The following is a 10,836-nucleotide window of genomic DNA, read 5'->3' as shown; positions in this document are numbered from 1 at the left end:
AACTGTTTTCACCAAGAACCCCTGATCCCATCCACTGTTCAAATCCCCTAGGCTGGGGGAGTGGATCACTCAGGGTATTTACTTGTGTCCTCATGTGACATTATAATGACACATTAGCAGGCTCATCTGGTATAATCACGTAGCATCCTGTTTGGATAATGGCTCAGGTGTCTCCTTGCAAAGCAGTAATAATGCTGAAGGCCATCCTATTTTGGAGGACAGCAGTTTTCATTAGAAATATTTCAGTGTTCAGTAGGCGCAGGCTCAGCTGCTATCATTTAAGGCTTTGGGTGAATGTAGTAAGGGCTCTGTGTGCATTACTATGTCCTCCAGGCCAATGGAGGAGGCAAAGAGGGCAGCCAAATGATCATACCAGTGGAAAACAGAACATGCCCATGTGGCCTTGAGGACAAGGAGAGGTTGGCAGCTTTAGGAATCTGACCTGGTGTGCATCCTGTACATGTTGGCCAGGGAGGCAGCACTGTCAGTGTGAGGAGATGGACTGGGGGAGGGATAGGCCAGACCAGGACCCCCACCTTCTCCCCTCTTTCAGTGGTGCCTGTTCCATTCAGGTATATTGCTTTCAATAGATCCAGCTTGGAGAAGGACAGTGGGCTCCCAGTGGAGACTGAGTAGTTCCTCCTCACCCAGGGGTCTGAACTTATCCATCATGGAGGATATGACGTTGCAAATTCCAGTAGATAACACTTTTCCTAGGTGTAATGGCACTTGGTGTTCTCAGCTACAGAGCACGTTGATCCATTTTGAAGGGGGGCAATGACTGTTTCCTGAGACTTTTATACTTCCATGGTGTAAGGTGCCTATACTGTGGTCCCTGGTCTGGCATATGGGGCAACAGGCCCCACTAGTTGATACTTCCTGTGAATTAAAGTCTGGGATAGTACTTCAGTTCACCAGGCCAAGGTGGTTTAACCTATTAACACTTGATGTCTGTTTAATATTTTATTAGTCATCAACTTTCATGCTTATAGGTTATAGAGGAATTAGAACCTCCATTTAATGTTATCTTTTTTTCCCTAATCTTGTGTATCATGACTTTGGAATGTGACTTCCAATAACTGTCTAGTAAATAGGGGCACCTATGTATGATAATCTGTTTCTCTAATTCCCTGACTGTGGCAGCCTGGTTTGCACAATGACTGCAGAAAACTTCATGCTAGATGCAGCGTCCACACAAACCAAGGCATGTTTAGAGGGGAGGGTATAATAAATTTGCCAAACCTCACTGGTTGGGAGCTCCAGCGGATGGCCCCAGATGCCTAGGCAGTTGTCTTGGGCATGTTGAGAACACACAGGATATGTTGTTACTGCATTAATTAGGTCACTGTATTTTTAGGGCAATCTGGCATCCTTGGCAACATACCATCCTGCCTGGGTGCAACGTCAGCTGCTCTTTATATGCTCCCAGTCTGCTCTATCTACTGAAGGGTCACTCAAAGAATTTGTTATCAAGTCCATGGCCCTTAGTGTTTTCACTGCTGCATTCTTGAAATCACAAAACTCACAGCAACAGAGAGTCAGTCTAATTTCTTAGCAAACAATGGAGTCTTCAATGTGAACATTTCTTTGTTTTCATAGCAGTTAATATTGTGCCTATCAGAGGCCTCTGGGAAAAAAGATGGTGGAGTAGGAAGGCAAGGTGGAAACCTCCTCCCTTAAACACATAAAGCATGAAAATACAGCAAATACAACTAAATCTGAAAATGTACTGAAGACTGCAGAACTGACTACCTACATCTGGAAAGAAGACCTCACAGAAAAGGGTAAAGTTGCAAAACTGAGATCCGGTGGGACTCAAGCCCTCCCCCCGACCCCAGCCCATATGCAGAAGGAAGAGAAATGTGGTAGGAGACCAGTTTCACTGAACACCTGTCCCTGGAGATCTTCTCTAGGAGCACAAGCCCACATGGGGCTGGACAACGAAGACAGGTGTAACACCTGGGAGGCTGAGATTCCAGCTGCTTGAGGAGAACATGCATGCTCTACTGGCCCTCCAATATAAAAGCAAAGAGGGAAGTTTAAAAGTCTTCCCCAAAGTGGGAGGGGCACCAGAGAGGTGAAGGTTAGATAGAGCTCTCTGCCCAGCAGAAAGGGTAGATAGATGATACCTCCACAGCCTACCCTCAGCCCAACAGTTCGGGAACTCTTGGGAACCCCAGATGCTCCATACCCCCGAGGGTCCTCCCTGAAGTGCACAGCCTGCAAACATGCCACTTGGCCTGGAAGTGGCGTCAGACTTTGCTGCTGGGTAGGCACAGGGAAACCCTCTCAGCTTTATCAGCCCCATTTGGCCCAGGCTGTGAACTACCTGTGGAAGCCAGCCATGGAGGCTTCTTCTTCTAGCCCGCTTGCAGCCCCTGCCATTGCTGCAGGCCAGGCAGAGGGCAGCCGGCCCAACAGCAACTCCACCAGCACAGGACTGAGGCTTCTCCCAATGCATGCGACCAGCTGATGGCCCACTTGGCCCAGCAGTGATGTCAGACTTTGCTGGTGGGTAGGCAGAGGGAGACCCTCACAGATTTCTTGAACTCTTTCAGTCCAGCCAGGGAACTGCCTGCAGAGACAGCCCTGGGAACTCCTTCCTCCCGTGGGGGTGCTAGATCCCACAAATGGGCCTGGGCAGACACACACACCAGCCTCCCCCATCCCATTAACCCTACAGGACCCAACACTGCTGAAGGTCAGGCAGAAGGCAGCCCTGCCCACAGCAAATCCAGCAGAGATTTCTGTGCTTATCACAAAGGTGCAGCCAAAGCAAACTGCCCACCTGGAATCAGACCACTACAAGCCAGACAGAAAGGCAGTACCACCCACTGCATGCCAACAACTAGGGTTCCTGTCCTGGAAAGTAAATTGTCTTGAGCTTCTGGGTACTAGAGGGCACCTCCTTCATAAAGCTATTACTCCATAGGAAGAAACACAGAAATGAAAAAGACTGAGGAGGCACAGGAATAGATTCTAAGCAAAACTACAAAACAAAACAACAGAAAGAGGGCTGAATGAAACTGAAATCTTCTTGATAAAAATTTCAAAGTAAAGTCATAAACATGCTCATGGATCCACAGAAAAATATTCAAGATCTCAGAAAGGACCTCAATAAAAAGATAGAAATCCTGCAAAAGAGCCACTCAGAGCTGAAGAATACAGTATCTGAAATGAAACATACAATGGAGGGATTTAATAGCAGGCCGTCACAGGTTGAAGAAGTTGTAAATGATATGGAAATTAAGGATCAGGAAAATAATGAAGCCCAAAAAACAGAGAGAAAAAAGGATCTCTAGGAATGAAAGAATAAGAGAGCTGTGTGTCCAATCTAAGTGGAACAATATTAACATAATAGAGGTACCAGAAGGAGTGGAGGGAAACAAAGGGATAAAAAGTCTCTTTGAGGAAATAATTGTTGAAAACTTCCCTGATCTGGGGAGGGAAATACTCTCAAGTCATGGAAGTACAGAGAACCCCTAACAAAATGAACCCCAGGAAGACAACAGCAAGACATATAATAAATAAAATGGTAAAGATCAAGGGCGAGGAGAGAGAGAGTATTGAAAGCAACCAGAGAAAAAAAGATTATTTATAAAGAAAACTCCATCAAGCTATCAGGCTGGCTTCTCAGCAGAAACCTTACAGATCAGAAGGCAGTGGCATGATATATATATAATGTACCAAAACAGAATGACCTCCAACCAAAAATATTCTACCTGGCAAGATTATCATTTAAATTTGAAGCAGGTGTTAAACAATTTTAATCAGATAAACAAAAGTTGAAGGAATTCACTACCACTAAGCCTGCCCTACAGAATATGTTAAAGGGACTGCTGTAGATGGAAATGTTCATAAGGAAAATAAATTTCACCAGTGAAAATAAACCCACAGTAAAGGTAGTACACTGATTAATTACCAAGCAAGTATGAAATTAAATCAACCACCATCAAAATCAGTCAAGGGATACATAAGAGTGCAGAATATAATACCTAATAATGTAGAGGAGGAAGAAGAAGAAGAAAAATGTACCTCTAGACTTTATTTGAAATGGAGTAATCAGCAACTTAAGATCAGTCATTATACAGTAAGGAAGCTATCCTTGAGCCTTTGGTAAACACAAAACTAAAGCCTACAATAGATACACAAAAAAGAAGAAAGAAAGAGAGAGAGAGAGAGAGAGAGAGAGGGAAGGAAGGAAGGAAGGAAGGAAGGAAGGAAGGAAGGAAGGAAAGAAGGAAGGAAGGAAGGAAGGAAGGAAGGAAGGAAGGAAGGAAGGAAGGAAGGAAGGAAGGAAGGAAGGAAGGAAGGAAGGAAGGAAGGAAGGAAGGAAGGAAGGAAGGAAGGAAGGAAGGAAGGAAGGAAGGAAGGAAGGAAGGAAGGAAGGAAGGAAGGAAGGAAGGAAGGAAGGAAGGAAGGAAGGAAGGAGGGAGGGAGGGAGGGAGGGAGGAAAGAAGAGAGAGATAGAGGAAAAGAGAGAGAGAGAGGGAGGGACAGAGAGAGAAAGAAAGGAAATCTTCACTAAAAGTGAAGGGATGGAAAAAGACACTCCATGCAAATAATAGGGAGAAAAAGCAGGATTAGCTGTACTTATATCAGACAAAATTGATTTCAAAACAAAGAAAGTAACAAGAGACAAAGACATTATATAATGATAAATGGATCAGTCCAACAAGAGTATATAACCATTATAAATATCTGTGCACCCAACACAGGAGCACCTAAATGTGCAGAACAAATACTAACAGAATTAAAGGGGGAAATAGATTGCAACACATTCATTTGCAGAGACTTTAACACACCACTCACATCAATAGATCAAACAGAGAAAAAATAAATAAGGAAACAGAGGCATTGAGCAATATATTAGATCAAATGGACTTAACAGATATGTACAGAACACTCCACTCCAAAGCAGCAAGATACACATTTTTCTCAATTGTACATGGAATGTTCTTCAGAATAGATCACATTATGCCACAAGAAGAGCCTCAATAAATTAAAAAACATTGAAATTGTATCAAGCAGTTTCTGAGACCACAGTGGTATGAAAAAAGAAATAAGTTATGTGAAGAAAACAAAGAGACCTACAAATACATGGAGGTTAAACAACATGCTTTTAAATAAACAATGGATCAATGAACAAACTAAAATAGAAATCAGACAATACATGGAGACAAACACAGCAGCCCAAAATCTGTTGAGGTGGCAAAGGCAGTTCTAAGAGGAAAGTATATAGTAATACAGGCTTACCTGAAGAAATGAGAACAATCCCAAATAAACAGTCTAAAATCTAAATTAAATAAACTAGTAAAAGAAGAACAAATGAAGCCCAAGGTCAGTAGAAGTAGGGACATAATGAAAATCAGAGCAGAAGTAAATAAGATAGAGAAGAATAAAACATAAAAAAAAATCAATGAAACCAGGAGCTGGTTGTTTGAGAAAATAAACAAAATAGATAAGCCCCTAGCCAGACTTACCAGGAGAAAAAGAGAATGTACACAGATAAACAGAATCAGAAATTAAGAAGGAATAATCACAACTGATATCACAAAAATAATAAAGAATTATGAGAGAATAATATAAAAAATAAAATGCCAATAAATTGGACAACCTAGAAGAAATGGACAATTTCCTAGAAAAATACAACCTTCCAAGACTGACTCAGGAAGAAACAGAAAATCTGAACAGTCTGTTATCAGTAATGAAATCAAATAGGTAATCAAAAAGCTCCCCCAAAAACAAAAACCTGTGTCCGCATGACTTCACAGCCAAATTCTGCCAAACATTCGAAGAAGAGTTGATGCCCATCCTTCTTAAAGTGTTCCAAAAAGTAGAAGAGGAGGGAATACTTACAAACTCATTCTATGAGGCCAGCATCCCTCTAATACCAAAACCAGACAAAGACACCACAAAGAAAAGAAAATTACAGACCAATATCCCTGATGAACATAGTTGCAAAAACTGTCAACAAAATATTAGCAAACCAAATAAAAAATACATAAAAAAATCATCCATCATGACCAAGTGGTATTTATTCCAGGGATGCAAGGATGGTACAATAGTCATAAATCAATATCATACACCATATTAAGATAAAGGTTAAAAATCATCAATAGATGCTGAAAAAGTATTTGACAAAATTTAGCCTCCATTCATTCTCAACAAAATGGGTATAGAGAGTATGTACCTTAACATAATAAAGACCATATATACAACAAACCCATAGCCAACATTATACTTAACAGCAAGAACCTGAAAGCTTCTCCCCTAAGATTGGGAACAAGACAAGGATGCCCACTCTAATCACTTTTTTTCAATATAGTACTGGAGGTCATAGCCATGGCAGTCAGACAACACAAAGACATAAAAAGGCATCCAAATTGGTAAGGAAGAAGTTAAACTGTCACTATTTGCAGATGACATGATATTGTACATAGAAAACCCTAAAGAATCCACAAAAACCTACTAGAACTAATAACAGAATCAGCAAATTTGCAGGATACAAAATTAATACATGGAAATTAATACTATCAACCAACTAGTAGAAAGACAAATAAGGAGAACAGCTCCATTTACAATTGCATCAAAAAATAAAATAGCAAAGAATAAACATAACCAAGGAGGTGAAAGACCTATACCCTACTACAAGGCAGTCATGAAAGAAATTAAAGAAGACATCAGTAAATGGAAATTATCCCATGCTCATGGATAGGAAGAATTAATATTGTCAAAATGGCCATCTTGCCCAAATCAATTTACATATTGAGTATAATCCCTACCAAAATACCAACAGCATCCCTCAACGAACTAGAACAAATAGTTCTAAAATTCATATGAAACTACAAAAGAACCTGAATAGCCAAAGCAATGCTGAGAAAGAAGAACAAAGCTGGGAGAATTATGTTCCCTGACTTTAAGCTCTACTACAAAGCTACAGTAATAAAAACAATTAGGTACTGGCACAAGAACAGACCCATAGATCAATGGAACAGAATAGAGAGCCCGGATATAAACCAAAGCATATATAGTCAGTTAATATATGATAAAGGATACAAGAGTATAGAATGGGGAAATGACAGCCTCTTCAACAACTGTGTTGGGAAAACTGGACAGCTACATGTAAGAGAATGCAATTGGATTATTGTCTTACCCATACACAAAAGTAAACTCGAAATGGATGAAAGACCTGAATGTAAGTTATGAAACCATAAAACTCTTAGAAGAAAACATAGGCAAAAATCTCTTGAGTATAGCATGAGCAAGTTTTTCCTGCACACATCTCCTTGTGTAAGGGAAACAAAAGCAAAAATGAACACATGGGACTACATCAAACTATAAAGCTTCTATACAGCAAAGGACACCATCAGCAGAACAAAAAGGCATCCTACAATATGGGAGAATGTATTTGTAAACAACTCATCTGATAAGGGGTTAATGTCCAATATATATAAAGCATTCGTATGCCTTACCCAAAAAACAAATAACCCGATAAAAAATGGGTGGTGGACCTGAAGAGACATTTCTCCAAAGAAGAAATGCAAATGGCCAACAGACACATAAAAAGATGCTCCACATCACTAATCATCAGAGAAATACAAATTAAAACCATAGTGATATATCACTTCACACCAGTTAGAATGACCACTATCCAATAGAAAAGAAACAATAAATGCTGGTGAGGAGGCGGAGAAATAGGAACCCTCCTACACTGTTGGTGGGAATGCAAATTGGTGCAGCTGCTGTGGAAAGCAGTATGGGGGTTACTCAAAAAAATTAAAAATATAAATATCACTCCTTGGTATATCCACTCCTTGGAATTTACCTGAAGAAAAATATCCCTGATTAAAAAGATATATGCCACCCCTTTGTTTACCACCACACTGTTTGCAATAGCCAACATACTTGGGCCTGTTTAAAAAACTCTTTCTGAATCAATCTTCTCCAGGTATACTGGTTTAATGCTTTATTAACTCCCAAGAAGATTCCACTACGTAGGTGGAAGTTGAGAGGTATTGTACAAATGTTTTCTCACTGCCTGGCTCTTGGCTCAGATCCCTCCATCCCCTGCCAGGACACTTGTTTGTTCGGATGATTATACAATTTTCCTTCTAAACTGGGACACTTGTCCAGGGAAGGAGGTCCTGTGACAGTCGCAGGGGTAACGGGCACGACTCTGACCCCCCTCCCGGATCCTGAGTTGCAGGTTCTGTGAGTCTGCTGCTGTTTTGTTCCTTCAGTTTTCCTTTGTTCTTATACTCCACATATGAGTGAAATCATTTGATACTTGTCTTTCTCTGCCTGGCTTATTTCACTGAGCATAATACCCTCTAGCTCCATCCATGTTGTTGCAAATGGTAGGATTTGTTTTCTCCTTATGGCTGAATAATATTCCATTGTGTATATGTGCCACATCTTCTTTATCCATTCATCTACTGATGGAAACGTAGGTTGCTTCCATTTCTTGGCTATTGTAAGTAGTACTGCGATAAACATAGGGGTGCTTCTGTCTTTTTCAAACTGGAGTGCTGCATTCTTAGGGTAAATTCCTAGAAGTGGAATTCCTGAGTCAAATGGTATTTCTATTTTGAGCATTCTGAGGAACCTCTATACTGCTTTCCACAATGGTTGAACTAGTTTACATTCCCACCAGCAGTGTAGGAGGGTTCCCCTTTCTCCACAGCCTCGCCAACATTTGTTGTTGTTGTTTCTCTTTTCGATGATGGTGATCCGTACTGGTGTGCAGTGATATCTCATTGTGGTTTTAATTTGCATTTCTCTGATGATTAGTGATGTCGAGCATCTTTTCATGTGCCTGTTGGCTATCTGGATTTCTTCTTTAGAGAACTGTCTATTCAGCTCCTCTGCCCATTTTTTAATTGGATTATTTCCTTTTTGTTTGTTGAGGCGTGTGAGCTCTTTATATATTTTGGATGTCAACCCTTTATCGGATCTGTCATTTATGAATATATTCTCCCATACTGTAGGATGCCTTTTTGTTCTATTGATGTTGATGGTGTCCTTTGCTGTACGGAACCTTTTTAGCTTGATATAGTCCCACTTGTTCATTTTTGCCTTTGTATCCCTTGCCCGGGGAGATATGTTCATGAAGAAGTCACTCATGTTTATGTCCATGAGATTTTTGCCTATGTTTTTTTCTAAGAGTTTTATGGTTTCATGACTTACATTCAGGTCTTTGATCCATTTGGAGTTTACTTTTGTGTATGGGGTTAGACAGTGAGTGATCCAGTTTCATTCTCTTACATGTACCTGTCCAGTTTTGCCAGCACCATCTGTTGAAGAGACTGTCATTTCCCCATTGTATGTCCATGGCTCCTTTATCAAATATTAATTGACCATATATGTTTGGGTTAAAGTCTGGAGTCTCTATTCTGTTCTACTGGTCTGTGGCTCTGTTCTTGTGCCAGTACCAAATTGTCTTGATTACTGTGGCTGTGTAGTAGAGCTTGAAGTTGGGGAGCGAGATCCCCCCAACTTTATTCTTCCTTCCCAGGATTGCGTTGGCTATTTGGGGTCTTTGATGGTTTCATATGAATTTTTGAACTATTTGTTCCAGTACATTGAAGAATGCTGTTGGTAATTTGATAGGAATTGCATCGAATCTGTATATTGCTTTAGGTAGGGTGGCCATTTTTGACAATATTAATTCTTCCTCGCCAAGAGCATGGGATGAGTTTCCATTTGATAGTGACCTCTTTAATTTCTCTTAAGAGTGTCTTGTAGTTTTCAGGGTATAGGTCTTTCACTTCCTTGGTTAGGTTTATTCCTAGGTATTTTATTCTTTTTGATACTATTGTGAATGGAATTGTTTTCCTGATTTCTCTTTCTATTAGTTCATTATTAGTGTATAGGAAAGCCACAGATTTCTGTGTGTTAATTTTGTATCCTGCAACTTTCCTGAATTCCGATATTAGTTCTAGTAATTTTGCAGTGGAGTCTTTAGGGTTTTTTATGTACAATATCATGTCATCTGCAAATAGTGACAGTTTGACTTCTTCTTTACCAAACTGGATTCCCTGTATTTCTTTGTTTTGCCTGATTGCCATGGCTAAGACCTCCAGTACTATGTTGAATAACAGTGGGGAGAGTGGGCATCCCTGTCTTGTTCCCGATCTCAGAGAAAAACCTTTCAGCCTCTCGCTGTTCACTATGATGTTAACTGTGGGTGTATCATATATGGCCTTTATTATGATGAGGTAGTTGCTCTCTATGCCCATTTTGTTGACAGTTTTTATCATGAATGGATGATGAATTTTGTCTAATGCTTTTTCAGCATCTATGGAGATGATCACGTGGTTTTTGTCCTTCTTTTTGTTGATGTGGTGGATGATGTTGATGGATTTTCTAATGTTGTACCATCCTTGCATCCCTGGGATGAATCCCACTTGGTCATGGTGTATGATCCTCTTGATGTATTTTTGAATTCGTTTTGCTAATATTTTTTTGATAATTTTTGCATCTACGTGCATCAGGGATACTGGTCTGTAATTTTATTTTTTGGTGGGGTGTTTGCCTGGTTTTGCTATTAGGGTGATGTTGGCTTCATAGAATGAGTTTGGAAGTATTCCCTCCTCTTCTATTTTTTGGAAAACTTTAAGGAGAATGGGTATTATGTCTTCTCTGCATGTTTGATAAAATTCCGAGGTAAATCCATCTGGTCCGGGGGTTTTGTTCTTGGGTAGTTTTTTGATTACCGCTTCAATTTCGTTGCTGGTAATTGGTCTGTTTAGATTTTCTGTTTCTTTCTGGGTCAGTCTTGGAAGGTTGTATTTTTCTAAGAAGTTGTCCATTTCTCCTAGGTTTCCCAGCTTG

The sequence above is a fragment of the Manis pentadactyla genome, chromosome 9, assembly GCF_030020395.1.
Source record: "Manis pentadactyla isolate mManPen7 chromosome 9, mManPen7.hap1, whole genome shotgun sequence".
NCBI classification, from domain to species: Eukaryota; Metazoa; Chordata; class Mammalia; order Pholidota; family Manidae; genus Manis; species Manis pentadactyla.
This window is presented reverse-complemented; position numbering follows the sequence as displayed.